The sequence below is a fragment of the Sceloporus occidentalis genome, unplaced genomic scaffold (genome assembly GCF_023333645.1).
Source record: "Sceloporus occidentalis isolate IW3139 unplaced genomic scaffold, rSceOcc1.0.p SCAF_1, whole genome shotgun sequence".
Taxonomy (NCBI): Eukaryota; Metazoa; Chordata; class Lepidosauria; order Squamata; family Phrynosomatidae; genus Sceloporus; species Sceloporus occidentalis.
In genome coordinates this window covers 75,692,821-75,708,758 of record NW_028316981.1, presented here as the reverse complement: position 1 = coordinate 75,708,758, position 15,938 = coordinate 75,692,821, and the positions used below count along the sequence as shown (strand labels likewise).

At 41.0% G+C, this 15,938-nt stretch overlaps 1 protein-coding gene across 2 annotated transcripts in view; it reads left to right on the top strand.

Annotated features, from left to right (window-relative positions):
• Positions 1-15,938, top strand: part of BSN (bassoon presynaptic cytomatrix protein) — a 274,395-nt gene that overhangs the window by 92,564 nt on the left and 165,893 nt on the right. The window lies entirely within an intron of this gene.

The window sequence follows — 15,938 nt, the reverse complement described above, 5'->3', positions numbered from 1 at the left end:
GCCAGTAGAATTGCATGAATAAGCCTGCTTGGTTGCATAGTAAAAGTATCATAATGATAGCTTGCATGAAATAGGGACTTCCCACAATTGTTGAGCTCTCATAGGCAAGGGAATGCAGGTTATCTTAGGGCCAAACTAGATATAACAGGACAGGTTCTGTTTGTTTATTCCATTCAAACCTAAAATTGATAGGGGGATTTGTTCCTTTTATGAAAAGGAATACTAGGGGAAAATGGGCTAGGCCTAAATATTGGCGTGAGGGAGTATGGGGCATTTTAACTGGGTTTGAATATTTGGGAGTGTGTGTACAGGAACCATGTTCAGGCAATCTTTTTCCCCCCACTCTATTGACACCATTTGTCCATAACATGTGAGACTTCCACAAACTAGTCAGAAATAGTATTACAGTAAAACAACTACTTTAAAAAAAAACACTGATGTACTGGTCTAGACTCTTTGCTAAAACTAGTAAGAAAGGGGTGTTGTACATGCGTCAGAGAGACAGAGAGATTGTACAGAGAGCTACAAGACTTGTCGTATGAGATACAGAGAGAAGCACTCTGCCCTATGTGACATGTTCTCCAGAAAAAAAGTCCCAGTTTTCTTTATTGAACAAATTGGGAAGCTAGACATATAAGATGATTAAACAAAAGGGGATTCTGGGAACAGTAGTTTTGTGAGACGTTTAGTCTTCTCTGTCAGAGAGTTCTGGTGCCACAATAAACTGCAGTTTCCAGGATTCCCTAACACTGAGCCAGGGCAGTTAAAGCGGTCTCAAACCAGATTATTTCTGTAGTGTGTTCTGGACCATAGAAATGAATGATAACAGAGTCCAAGAAGGCTTGTCTTCTTCAGCTGGTAGTCACAAGACTGAGTATTCTTCATTGACATAAGTCTATAAAATTTGTATAGCTTCTCATAGTGGCTGATCCCAGATCAGGAGATACATCTACTTCAAAATAGGATAGTACACAGTAATACTTAATATTGCCCCTTCCTCACTTCCTGTTGAAAAATGTTACAGGAGAAGCAATGTTCTTTGTTCATAATGTTGAAAAGTAACTTCTAAATCATGCTGGAAACTCACCAACCTTCTCTTGTGCGCTGTTATTCATACAGACTGTGCTGGCTCTGTTTACAACCTAGCTTTTTAATTCTTCAGAATCATCGAGAGTTTCCATGTCTGCTTCTTTTTAAAAAGTGAGAGCAATTCCTCCCCATTCTGTAGAATCTAAATTTCAGTCCCATTTGGTGATTTTGGGGCAAAGTAAACAAAACAAACAAACTGATTCCTGATAAATAGATGTAATGTCTTACTGGGTATTGTATTTACAAGGGGCTTTGTGCTTTTTAGAGTGCAGAAATTCTCAAATAAGTCCGGTGCATCTTTTTGAATCTTTAAAGTGAAATGCAGCCTTTTTATTATCAATAGCTACCTCTTACATAAAATTATGGAAAAATCTCTTTCTAGTGCGATTATGCAGACTGTGTAATTTTACCTGCTTAATGTTTTAAGGGTCAAATGCAGAATGCTGCTAAGTCTGTAAATGAATGGACAACACAGATTGTAGCTCTGAGGGGATTATGGTGTTAAGGGATACTTATAAATGAAAGCAGACTGTATATAGTATTTGATCTTTGCTGCGTATCGTACATTAAGTGTTAAATCAACAAAGATTCATTGGAAATCTCTCATCTTGAATCTGTGAGACTGATTTATATGAGCTTTCTAACTGGGTTAATTGGTATTTAGTGGTGTGAATTTCATATGGGTTAGTTAACCATTATTAAGAGTCTGTGTTGACATGGTTCCTGGGAAGCCATTCTTAACCAGTCTGCAATCTAGTGATTGCCTGAGTTAGAACAACCCATATTAACTGAGGGACATGGAATAAATTTAAATTCACCTATTTTGGGGTGAACATTCTGTGTCTTAGACAACTGTGTGATTGCTTGCATGAAGATTCCTTAATCTCTATGGCAAATAATTTTTCTTATAGGAATTTTGCCTGAGCTGTAGTTGTCCAAAAGAAATGAGAACATCTAAGGTAATAACTTTGAGAGTTACTGGTCAAACAAGACAAAAACACAAAATGAGATAGTCTGACATAACTTTTAAACAGTTTTTTTTAAAAAAAAATCTTTATTGAAAAAGCACATATGAAATTCAATAAACAATGTTTACAAATTAACAAATTATTCACATTATGTACGGTACACAGATGCAGTGGCTCAAGTAGTTAAGATGCTGACCCTGTGGATTGCAAGATCAGCAGGTTGGCAGTTCAAAGCTCAAGTGCCGCATGATGGGGTGAGCTCCCATCACTAGTCCCAGTTTCTGCCAACTAGCAGTTTGAAAACATGCAAATGCAAATTGATAAATAGGTACCACTTCTCAGTGGGAAGGTAACAGCGTTAGGTGGAGTCATGCTGGCTACATGATTATCAGAGCAGTCCCTTGGACAACACTGGCTTTTCGGCTTAGAAACAGATAGCAGCACCACCCCCTACAGTCAGTTACGATTAGACATTCATGTCAAGGAACTACGTTTATCTTTACCTACAGTACATAGAACTGGTGCAAACACAGGAAAAAGTTAGTATAAGATGTATATATTTAGATAGTTATTTGCCTGATAGCAGTTGTTCACAGCTGAGGGACAAAATAAGACCTAACGTCAACATCTGATACCAGTTGCTACTGTTGCCATCACATGTTGTACTTGCTGAAGTTTCCAGACAGTCTTCCAGACAGATCACTGAAGCCAGATATATCTATCCAGAATGGGTCATACTGTACCAACCAAAGTTAACATACATGTTCTGTGCTGAAGAAGGCAGTTGTGCTTCTAATAACAGAGGTGGATCCAGAAGCATCCTCAAAGTATGAACTTATTCTTCAAGGGGCTGACACCACTTCTTCTCTTCCATTGTATCATGTATTGTTAAAGATGTGGCATCTATATTAATGCCCCACACCTCATTGTACAGAAAGCATATTAAAAATGGTAACTAGGTACCCCAAATCACAAGTATATGCTCTAGTCAACTCCCAGCCATCTTTTGGAAACCACTGTCAGCTACCTCTTATGATTCCTTCCCTGGGTACTTACTGTGTGCTAACACAATCTGGGTCATAAGAGTAATTAATTTATCAAGGCTTTAGTCTGTTGCTTCCTGAGCCTTTGGCTGATGAAGAAAAGGTAATGTTCCATTTGATATGCATTTTTCTGGTGCATCAGCTCAGCTTCAGTCATCAACATGCTATGATGTTCTCAGTGTTCAGAAATAACCACTTAGTTTTTCACTTCCTCATCTTATTTGTTCCTGAAGTGATAACACTTTATTTCTTAAATAACACATCCATGGTTTATTTTTAATTTGCTTTGGTCCCACGCTGAGAATGCAAAGAAATTAGCAGCATTTGAAAAGATTCAGATGTCTGAAATCAGTTGCCTGTGCTCTATGCAGTTGGATTCCTGGCTTCTGTTTCAAAAGCAGTCTGTACATCAGCCACAAACAGCTGGCAGGGGGTTATAAATAATTGGCAGCATAAAGCAAAGTCAATATTGGAAAGTCAGTAATGACATATATATCTTGAAGCTTCCCTTTGTCTGCATAGTCTCTCAATTCCTGTTATTAAACATCTGAAATATTTGGGGGTTTATGTGTGAGACAAAGAAAATTGATATCTTCCATAAATGGGCCTTCATTATTTTTTATTTATATATTTTAATTGTAGGCTAGCTTATAACAGAGCTCAGGGCAGATTACAAAATGGATAGGGGAGCATTTGTGAAACACAAGGATTTCCAAAATTCAAACATCAACAAGATTAAAACACGTTTAATTTCTTTTAAAATGGGTAACATAAGCACTCTGCTTATGCTTGCAATGTGGCACATTCCCACATTTGATGTCCTCCTGGTCATACAGTTCTTATACTTGTGATATATATAAACAGGAGCACATGAAATGCATGAATATGCCATGCTGTAGTGACATGTAGAAACTCACCATGTGCCCAGGCACAAGCAAGCATCCTGTGTGTATATTTTTTGGGGTTGTGTGCAGCTTGCTTTGAAGTCAGTCCAGGAAGTGCAGTTCAGAATACAGTGGCGAGACTTCTGACAGGCAGTAGAAAGAATGAGAATATCACACTGATGCTACATCGGTTATCTTGTCTTTGGGTTTGTTTCTGGATCCAACCTGAAGCATTGCTTTTGACTTTTAAAACCCTGTGAGTACTGTATGACTTAGGATCATGTTTAATTCGTTTGCCAATCTCCATATGTATCTGCCCAAATACTGAGAGCCTCATCAGAGTTCTTATTTGACGATTTCCAACACCAGCGGTATAGCGGGTGGCCAGGACCCTGGAACTGTTCTTAAAAGGGGGGAGGGACTCAGTATTGCCAGACAGGTGATTAATTTTGCCTACTTGCAGGTATTTTTAAAAATATACCTATTGAGGGCAAGATTCTAGAAAGCTGTGCATCAAACACTGTTTTCTATGCAAAACAATCACATGTGAATTTTGTGTAAAATATGTTCCGTACTGTGACTAGTGTTGTTCTCATCAGGGTTTTCCACCATTCAAAACATTCATTTCTATCTTATTAAAAATATTGTTGAATATACTTTCCATCCCTAGGATAGGATTTGCAGGCACTGTTTTACTGTGACTCCACTCCTTCTTTGAGGAGGCAATTCAGAAGTGGTGTCAAAGGATCTCTGTTTGATCTCATGACCACTGGCTTGTGGGATCCCTCTGGCCTCAGTTTTGTCCACCGTGCTATTCAATAAGTACATGAAAATTCTGAGAGAGGTCATCTGGAGTTTTGGGGTAAGGTGTCACCAGTATGCTGATGACATTCTCTCTAATTTTAAAGAAGCTGTCTCACTACTAAATCAATGCCTGTTGCTGGTAATGGAGTGTGGATGAGGGCAAGGAAACTGAAGCTTAATCTAGGTGAGCTACAATTCTCCTGGTCAATTAAAAGTAAGATCAGGGAATAGGGATTCAACCTGTGCTGGATGGCATTATGCTCACCCCGAAAATTCAGGTTCATAACTTGGGTGTCTCTATAAGTCTCTAGAGTGGGCAGGGATCCATTTGCCACAATTGAGGCTAGTGCATCTGCTGTACCTCTTCTTAAAGATGTCAAATCTGGCCATGGTGACTGTTATTATTATAACACATTCTGTGTGGAGCTACTTTAAAAAAACTGCTTGGAAACAGCAACAATTCATAAAGGTTGGGTCCAGACTGATGACTCAGGCTGGTTACAGAAACATATAAATGTCCTTGCTGAAATAGCTTCACTGGCTACCTGTTCATTTCCAGGCACAATTCAATTTACCAAGTATGACCCATAAAATCCTACATGATTGGGTACAAACTATCTGAAAGACCATATCTCTTGAAAATGAGCTTCTTGAATTTTAAGATCTTTGCAGGAAAGCTTTCTCTTGTCTCACCTACTTTACAGGCATATTTCACATGAACACAAGAGAGAGCCTTCTCACCGACTCTGCTCTGTTGGTCACGTCTCTGCTCAGTTTCCAACAGCAAGCAAAGCCTTTTTTTGTTTACCCAGGACTTTGACTGTTAATTGGCCACTGCAGGTCTTTTAATTGGGCTGTCCTGCATTTTTACCATTACTGTTATTATGTTTTTACTGCCTTGTAACTGTTCTAAATTAAAGGTTTTTTTCTTTGTGCTTCTTTAAATTTTTATGTTGCCCTTTGTTTTAACTTGAGCTGCCTTGGGTCTCATTTTGGGAGAAACCTGGAATATAAATAAAATATATAATAAACAAATAGAAAGGGAATAAGAAATGGTGCACCCACATCTGAAAAACTGTGTACAGTTCTGGTTAAAAAGGTAAAGGTGGTCCCTTGACATGAATGTCTAGTTGTAACCAATTGTAGGGGGCAGTGTTCTTCTCCGTTACTAGCATTATCCAAGGACTACTCCAGTGGTCATGAGGCCAGCATGACTGCACTGAACGCTGTTACTGAAGTGGTACCTATTTATTTACTTGCATTTACATGCTTTCAGACTGCTAGGTTGGCAGAAGCTGGGACTAGTGACAGGAGCTCACCCCATCATGCAGCACTTGGGCCTCGAACTGCCAACCTTCCAACTTTATACTCATCAGAATGTTCATCTTAACCACTAAGCCCCCCCCTCCCCCATCCCATACAGTTCTTGTTACTACACTTAAAAAGGATGTTAGATAGCTGGACAAACTATAGAAAAGGGCAACCAAAATGACTGAAGTACTGCAGAAAATTGTCAATGAGGAGAAACTGCAATAGATGGCACTGTTTAGTTCAGGAAGAAAGGCAGGTACAGGGAGACATGGCAAAGAGGTATACAATTACGCTTCTCTTATAATGCTAGAACTCAGGATCATTTACTGATTCTGATTTGTGGGACAAAGTAAGTATACAAAGTATAGTTAAAGTATTGAATTCATAGTTAAAATGATGACTTCAAAAAGAGACTGGATAAATTCACATAAGATAGGTCCATGGGCTATTATTCAGGATGGCCATATATCAGCTCTGATATCAGAGACAGTGCACCCCTGTACTTCAATTGCTAGAGTGTGGAGGGTGCAATTGCACTTATGTTCTCTGAAGATGCCAGCCACAGATGCTGGCAAAACATCAGGAATAAACTCTTCCAGAACACGGCTCCATAGCCCAAAACCCCCCAAAAAGCTATGCATGTATGTTCTGCTAGTAGGTGTCCCACAGCCAACTGGCTAGCCATGTGTGAATGTTGGACTAGATAGTTCTTCAGTCTAATCCAGCATGGACTGTTCTTGTGTTCTTAAATCAGCCTAAAGATTTTTAAAAAACAAGAAAATGTCCTTGAGGTACTAAGCTAATTCAAAACTAAGGAGAATAATCAAGAACATAGAAAAAAATAGTTTATGCAGACCCACAGATTGAAAGCTTCTAGTCTAGACAAAGAGAAGCAAATATTATCTTCCTTTTCCTTTCTAGGAAAATTTCCACACATCCTAACTAAACAGAGAAGAAAAGCTGTACACAAGCCTAAAAGGGGGTGGGAGGGGGAAAAGGTATCCTATATTTGGGTTCCATGTTAATATAAAGCCTCTGTACCATTCAGACATTTCCTACAACCCCTTCACTTCTCTCTGGTGCTGTTAGGAATTTGTTCCAGTTATAAAGTGCATTTGTGTTGCTTGAACATACTATTAATATGACTACAGGGGTAAAAATGAATGCTAAATTTAACATAGATGAATATACGAAACAGTCTTGTTGTGCCTATATTATGTACAATAATATAACTCAGAGAATTGTGTTGTAGGGTTGTGAATTCTCGTTCATTGGAAGTTCTTAAACAGAAGTTGGAAGGATACCTTTCAGGATGGGATGTTTTAGCTGTAGATTCCTACTCTGGCAAGGTTTGGACTAGATGACCCTTAGGATCCAAATGTAAGATTCTGTGACTCAGATCTGAGCCATCAGTTTCTAAAAGCTTAATGTATTGAGAGAAACTACTTCCAGAAAAAAGGGAGATATTTTGTGGATGCATCTCACTCAAACATCACTCTCAGTTACGATGCTGTAGTAGGCTTTTCTTCAGATTTTTCTCCAGCACAAACAGTACAAATGGCTGCTGCAGGCTCCTTTGCCTCCTTCTCCTCCAAGAGATAAGCACATCCATGGCTTAATGAAACAATTAAAAAGCTGAGCTGTTTCCTTAGGGCCTCTGACAGCAGGCTAGCCTAACTCCTGCTGTGATGTGGAATTGCTGGTTAGGCCAACAGAACACCTCCCATTGTGCCTAAAGGTGCAGTCGAGGAAGGACATGTTACTTCTCCCATTTATTCTCACTCAGTTATCCTTAACTATAAAAAAATAGCTTTCTCCCAAGGAAATGTGCATAGGATAAATTGCATGAAATCTTTGTTGGTCTTGGAAGATCCAATTATAATAGCTATCGTAGTTTTTTTAGAGACATAGCTGTGTTAGTCTGGAATATCAGTATGCAAAGGGATTTTTTTCTCAAAAGTGCTATAATTTCCCTTTGCATATTAGATTTTTTTTAGTGCTTGATCATTCCTGAGGAGGCTCATTTACACACAAGACTTGGGAGATTACTGTGCTACATTCTTATAGCACTGCTATTCCACTTTTACATCTCTGGCTGCCTCCTGTTGCATTTTGGGATTTGCAGATGAAGGAGGGGGCATTTAGAATTCTCATCCAGAGAGCTCTTAAGCCTCACTGGACTAAAAACTCTAGAATGCAACAGGAGGCAGCCAGCACAGTAAAAGTGAAATAGCAGCGCTATAAGAGTGTAGTGCAGCAATCTACAAAGTCAGTTGTACCTGACCATTTCAGGGAGGGCTAAGCTCCCACAGCCTAGTTTTATGGGGGCTCATGCTCCTTCATTTAAGTGGCTACTACTAAAAGGACCTGCCCCAACTTCTCAAACAGGGTCATTTGATGCCTACATCAATGTTATTCTAGTGCCTGGTGAAGGGTTTTTGTTTTTGTTTTAAATATTCCTAGGCCTTTAAATCTTGCTGAAATACTATCTTACTTGGTATTTGTATAGGCTGCCTTTGTTCTTCTGCTTCCAATTTGTTGATGTGTCTAGATTTGTTGTATTTTACTTATTTTCTTATAAATTGTTCTGATAATGTTATTGCAGGCCTTTCCCCGCAATTATCCTTTCCCCCAAGCAAAAATGCACCCACTGAAGTCTGCTCACTCAGGAAACAGCAATTTTTCTTTCTGGAGCAGGCTTCACCATGGAAATTTCCATCTGCCAAAATCGGATAAGTTGTACAAGTTGCCCAGTTCAAATGTTGATATCTCGTAACTTCAGAAACAGTTGACAGAGTTCCAGCTACAGATACACCTTTGCAGTATGCTTGAATATTTGACGTAATCTAAATTGCCAAGAGGAGAAATTTAAGATAAGTTTTTGATAGGCACAGAAGTGGTTGCAAGCATGGCATTGCTCCCCTTCAGCACAAGATGTTTAAATTTCTATAACTCAGCCATTCATCATGAAAATTATCTAAACTTTTGTCACTATATACCCAGAGAAGATAGACAACTCATTCCAAAGTCTCCACTGATTTGGAAAGATTGCTTCAATTTTATAAGTAGAAATGTTAGTTACAGTGAGAGGGGTTGCATGAGAGGAATCTCTGTACCAAAAGAAAGGGAGAAATAGGTAGAAGAGTGCTTTCAGGATAGCAACCAGGCAACCTTACCTTTCATCTTATCCCATCCCCAGGTGTAGGCTAACCATCATGTTTTCCCCTTAGAGTATCAAATACCCAAATGTTCTATAATATAGGGAGTTCTTGCTGTTTTTTCTATGTGCGGCACAATATATATGTTGTGGATACTGATGAGTGGCAGGATGCATTATTATGCAGAAGCATTTGTCTTTCCAAATATTGTTCCCTGAACATTTTAGGTATTCAGAAAGTCATATCTTTTCAACAGAAATACAGCCCTGAAAACAGACCAGAAGATGCTGCAAAGAAATGTTTATTTCTTGGACTATAAATGACCACCCCGATTGGTGCTCTATAGCCTTCTGGTTTTGACACTGCCAGTGCCACAAGAATGCTTTCTGCCAAAGTGATGGATTATGAATCCTCACTGTACATTTTTAGGTCTTTTTTTTTAAAAAAAATGAAACCAATTTAGTTTGCATCTTTACCTACTAGGGACAAAATCTTTGGCTTTCCTTGGGAGCTATTTGGGAAACTGATTCCATGTCAACTCTTTTTACAGTGAGTGGGAAACTAACACGTTGTTTTTATTGTTGGCTGCCTTCAAGTCAACCCCAACTCATGGCAGCCTTGAGGAGGAGACATTGTCAAATCCCCCTATGCTCCACTGGTCTGTTTAGGTTTTGCAGTTTCAGGCCTGTGACATCCCTGATTGAGTCTAGCCATCTGGTTTATGGTATTCCTTTTTTTCTGCCGCTTTCCTCCTTCCCTAGCATTATTGTCTTTGCCGAGTTTTCTGAATTTTGCATCTGTGCAGTCCTCATTATGGCCCTCTCCAGATGGGTCTTGTAGCACGTATTCTGTACATAAAAATGGCGGCACCCTGTACACATGGGTGCCACCATTTTGATGTGACGGCTGTGCTGCTTCCAAACGGCACGGCGCAGGCATGATTCCTCTCGCCACATCAGGCCACTTGTGGCGGCCTAACCGCAGCACAGGAAGGAGCTCTAGCTGCAGCTCCTGGGGTGTCCTGGGGCATGTAGCCCCAAGGACACCCCTTTTGGGGAGCAGGGAGAAGCCGAAAAGCACCTGTGGGCGGGGCTGGGTTGGCAGGCTGCATATCGAGGGCCACGCCTAGTCTCCTCCCTCCGGTTCAACCCAAGGGCGGAAACAAACTTGCAAGCACGCTGCAGACCAACTCAACTTTTAATAACAGTTTCCAACCGGGTGTCTCAAAACTATACAACAGGGCCGTTCCAGGCCTTCCCTACACCCTATAAGTCCCCAAACCAGGTGAACTCCTCTGTCCCCAATCCTCAGGCGTCTTCTTCGGCGTCCCGGCTCCTCCGAGCGGCTCGTCCCCCGGAATGTTTCTCCAATGGCTCGAGGTCAGCCTTCTCCCTCTCACAGGGCTCTGGACCCGTCTGCCATTGTTCCCCTTTAGGATCCCACCATGCCTCCTCTAGCGTGCCTTCTTCCCCGGTGGCCCAACTCTCCGCGTCCGGGAATGGGAACTCGCCTTCTATCCTGGGGTCTCGTAGGGACACTTCCTCATGGGGTCCCTTCCTTCGTCCCCCAGACCTGGCCTGCAGAATGGCCGGGCTCCCGTCTCTCAAAGCCCTTCTCTTTACCTCGGCTTTCCCTTCTCCGACCGTGGCTCCCCGTCCTCCTCTTCCGCCACGTGTTCCTCCTCCCGGCCGCCTCTCTCCTCCTCTTATCTCCCCGGGCCTGACTCCGCCTGCCCCTTGCTCCGCCTCTCCTCCTTCCCGCTCCACCTGACCTTCATCCGCCTCTTCAGCCCTCCCTTCTAAGGGTACTGCCTCACTACAGCACCGTATTGGGGCCTTTGGGCTACCGCTGTGGCTGCCCTGGCCCCAATACATGGCACAAAGGAGTGGTCTGTATCCTGCCTATCTTTACTTCCAGTTATATCACTTCTGTACATACCTCACCCTTCATTTTATAATCTTTCTTCCATCAAGTACTTGCCTGATTTTCATACATGCACCTGGAAGCAAATGGAGCATTAATGTTTTGTGAATCTCTCCAATAAGATTATTTCTGCTGATAATAAAATGCATTGATCCTTGGTGTGGTTCCCTGCAGGATTTTAAAAGAACCAGCACAGTACAGTCATTCCTCCATATCCACAGATTTTTTATCCACAGATTCAAGCATCCAGGGCTTGAAAATATTTTAAATATATATAAATTCCAAAAAGTATACCTTGATTTTGCTATTTTATATAAGGGACACCATTTCACAATGGTACTTGAGCATCCAAGGACTGCGGTAACCATGAGGAGTCTTGGAACCAAACTCCAGCAGATACCAACGGCCCACTGTATAGTGGTTTGAATGTTAGACTAGAACTCTCAGATACCAGGCCTTGAATCACCATTCAGTCATGGAAACCCTTAATGTGACCTTGGGCAGGTCACTCAGCATTAAGAGGAAGGCAATGTCAAACCTACACTGAGTAATTCTGTTGAAAAAAAATTCCATGATAGGTTCAGCCTGTCTTGGCACCTTTCTTCAAAGGGGGTTTACCATTGCCTTCCTTTGAGGCTGAGACAGTGTGACTTGTGTGACTGTCAGTGTGACTTGCCAAGGTCATCCAATGGGTTTATATGGCCAACACAATAAAAAAATTGTGTGTAGGATACTACACTCTACTATTTTCTTTTTTAAAAAAAGAGAGAACTATTCAGCATGACTATTCAAGAAATCTTAGAAATATCAGAGGGGCTTTTGTTAGGCTAGAGTCAATATAGACAATACAGCAATTGCAGCTTCTAACCAGTCCAAGCCTTGTTTCATTGCCTTGGGAAGGGGATCACAGACATTATTTTAAACAACCATTGTCAAGAAAGCAAACTGAGTGATGGAATGCATTTTTAAAAGGCAGAAAAGAACAGAAAAGATTTATGCCATTATACAAATCAGTGATTCATTCTTTTATGAAATGTAGTGTTCAGCACTAGTTTACTCATCTCAAAATGAATAATACAGAGTTGTAGGCGACTCAAAGATAGATAATAAGTTGGAGCTCATTGAAAAGTTGAAAAAAGGCAATGTGAAGAGAATGTAAAAGAGGAGAATCCCTAATCCTGTTGGCATACTTTGGCAATATGAGGGTTCATTATCCTGGCATAATGCACGTTTTTCAGAGTTGTGCAGCAGTGGCAAGGGAAAAACAGAGCAATCTATATCTTCATGCAGAGAAGAAGCCGCTGGTTCCTGAGCACCCTGTCTCCACACTGCTTGTCTTTTGCATGGGCCCACAGAGCTCTGAGATGCAGTTATGGAAAATCATATGGGCAAACAGTCCTGAAATACAAAAAACCTCTTAGCGTTTGACCATTTTATAAAAATTGGAATGCCTTGATGTGTCAGTTTGTCAAGACACTCTTTATCAATGAGGATGGAATCGTTTACAATTTTTTTACAGCCCTAGTCAAGTGTCATTTAAGGAGGGAGGAAAAGGAAAGGCTGCAAATAGAAAGGTGGAGAAGTACTTTGTTAGAATTAGGTGTTAGACCTCACTAACAAGTCAGCATGTTAAGTCAAAATTGAGTGACAGTTTACAGAAAGTACTGAAAGAAACCACTCTTGAAGGCCCCAGCAGTTAGCACTGTCAAAGTTTAGAGGTTAGAAAATAAGGAATACAATATCTCTTCTTAATTGTTAAAGTCACTTTACCTTATGTTACTGTGCTTCACATACTAGAGGAAAATAAATACCTTTTTTCGGCATATAAGATGACTGGGCATAGAAGACGACCCCCAACTTTTCCAGTTAAAATATAGAGTTTGGGATATACTTGCCGTATAAGACTACCTCTCTTTCACTGCACACCAAATAAAAATTTTTAAAAATCATATTTGATTTCAATATGGTAATTTTAATTCAAATGCTTATGACATGCAGATACTTAGCAGGAAAACTTATTGTATACAAAGCCTGTTTGCATTGGTCAGCTCTCTCTGCCTGCCCAGCCCTCCCTGTCTCCAAGACTATCAGAGCGGTATTGCAAACACCTCTTTTTTCCATACCCCGGGCGTCCTAGATGCCTGCAGCTTGCTCCGTCCTTCAGTTACATATGTGGTGACTGCAGATTCTCCAGTCCGACTTGGAAGTTTCAGCCCTATAAGACGACACCTGGCGTATAAGATGACCCCCACCTTTTGAGAAGATTTTCCTGGTTTAAAAAGTAGTCTTATACGCCAGAAAATACAGTAATTTAGCCTGAATTGTTAAAAAGAAAATAAATAGAACATATTGAATTAAAAGTTAAATGTTTTGTACTCAGACAAACAAAAATACTTAATTTGTAGGCATCTTTGAGAATATCTCAAAGTGAGAGCAAAAAACTGCAATATATTGCTTATTTCTGAACATAGTCAAGGTACATAGCAATACTAACATTCCAATAAGCTTCTTCCTGATATACATAGGATTTATTGGAGATGCTATAAAAATATTACCCTCTCACTTTCCATCTGATTCAGAATATATTTTGATATTCTGATTCAGAATATTTTTCTCAGCAGTGCTACCTTAAGTAATAACTGGGGAATATTATTGAGATCATATGTAGTAAGGCATAACTTTTTTATATTCCTTTTTCCTGTCAGTTAGAATGGACATAGGTAAGAGTGATGATTTGTGAACTAGTAGAATAATTCAGTGGTCTTCATGCAGCCTGTGATGGCAGTTGTTTTAAAAATATTCTTTTCGATTTGGAGTCATGATGAGATAAAATTAGATTTCTTGGCTGCAGCTGAATTAAGCACAAAAAAACTTGGGAAGGGCTCTATTGTCAGCAGTCGCTTTCACAAAGTTTGAAAGGCAGCTAAAATGGTTAAATTGTCTGGTTAGGTTTATTTATGAGAGGATAAACATTAGAGTGGGGTTTTTTGTGGGAAAATGCAAATATTTTCTTAATTCCTCTCTGACCCAAGAAGACCAATTTAGAGTGCCTAAACATACATATGAGTAGTGCTCTCTTGAATGTGAATGTGTGCTCAGGGGAAGAAGAGATGGATGCAATAAAGCATATTCCTTCCTTTCATCCTTCCTGTCTTCCATCTTTCCTGCCTTTTTCTTAATCTCTGAAAGCAACAACAAACCAACTGCCTGTCCTGGAGCAGGCAATAAACAACTGGGTTTTTCAAAAAATAATTGGATCCTTGAGTTATTTGCCAAGTGTAAATGGCTGAAGTCACCAAATGGCATCATCAGTGTTTGGTGGTTTGAGTCAGAGTGGATGCTGGCGAGGGGATGGAGGTGATATTGTAGTGCTACAGACACTGTTTCTCTCACAGGGCTTCTGAAAGGAACTGAACTAAGATGTCAGTACAAACTGCTTGCAAAAATAATTTAGAAATACTGCAGAGGCAGATGAGTGTCATGTGCAGAAGCATGGTAACCACTGTGATTGCCTGAAGCACATCAGAACGTGATGGGAAAAGTGGGACAGTGCAGCAGGAGAAGAGAGGGTGTGTTCAGTTTTTCTCAGGATGTGTTCTTAGCTTCCTTGTTGAGTCCACTTCACTACACTGATTTGATAATTTATCATTTGGTTCTTGACAAATCACTCTTGACCCATCTCAGAGACAATTACTTCACTTGTGTGGCATATCAAGGCAGAGATGGTACATTAAAAAACACACTATGAATGGAAAGAATTTTGGTGTACCAAGCCCTTTTGCTGTATTTTGCATGCTTTTCCTTTTGAGTTAAAGGAAAAGGTAAATGGATAATGTCACATTACATATAAATACAGGATTATTAATTGCACTTGAACGAGGTAGAATTGGAATCTGGCTTTAAACCTGAAATCTGCAGTCAGTTCATTAACTCACTTGATGATGATCAGTTTTTAATAATATATAAAATCTATCTGTAGGCTATATTTTGGAGGAAGGAACTGGTAAAACCACCTCTGAGTATTCCTTGCCTAAGGAAATCGTATGTAATTAGGGTTGCCATAGCTGAGGACCTCCAAACCAGGACAAATGTAGGACAAGGTTCAAAAATGTAGGACTTTTTTTTTTAAATTTCCTGGCCAGGAGATTAAAAAAAAAAGGTCCTACATTTTTGAACCTTGTCCTCCTTCTCCTTCCCGGCTTGGGAGGAAGCCTCGGGCTGCTCCCAGGCCGGGAAGGAGCGTGGGGGCCGCCTGTCATCACGGCCATCGCCGCGGTGGCAAGCGGCCTCGCAGAGGCCTTGGAGGACCCCGCAGCCGGAGCTCCGACCGCAGAGCCGCTTCCAGGGCCTCCAAAGGGGCCTGGGGAGAGCTTCTCCCAAGCCCCAGAGGCCTTGGAGGACTGCTCCGCGATCGCGGAGCTGCTTCCAAGGCCTCCAAAGGGGCCTGGGGAGAGATTCACCCAAGCCCCAGAGGCCTTGGAGGACTGCTCCTCGATCACGGAGCCTCTTCCAAGGCCTCCAAAGGGGCCTGGGGAGAGCTTCTCCCAAGCCCCAGCCTCCAGGCCCTCGCTGGGAGGGGGGTGTCCCGGGGGCGGGGCCAAACCGGGGCGGGACCGTGTGGACCCACCCCAAACCGGGAAAGTCCCGCCCCCAGGCGGGATATGGTAAGCCTATATGTAATTCATGGGGTTACTATAAGCCAACAGGTGACTTGAAGGCACATACACAGATAACATCTATCCTAAAAAATTCTAAAGG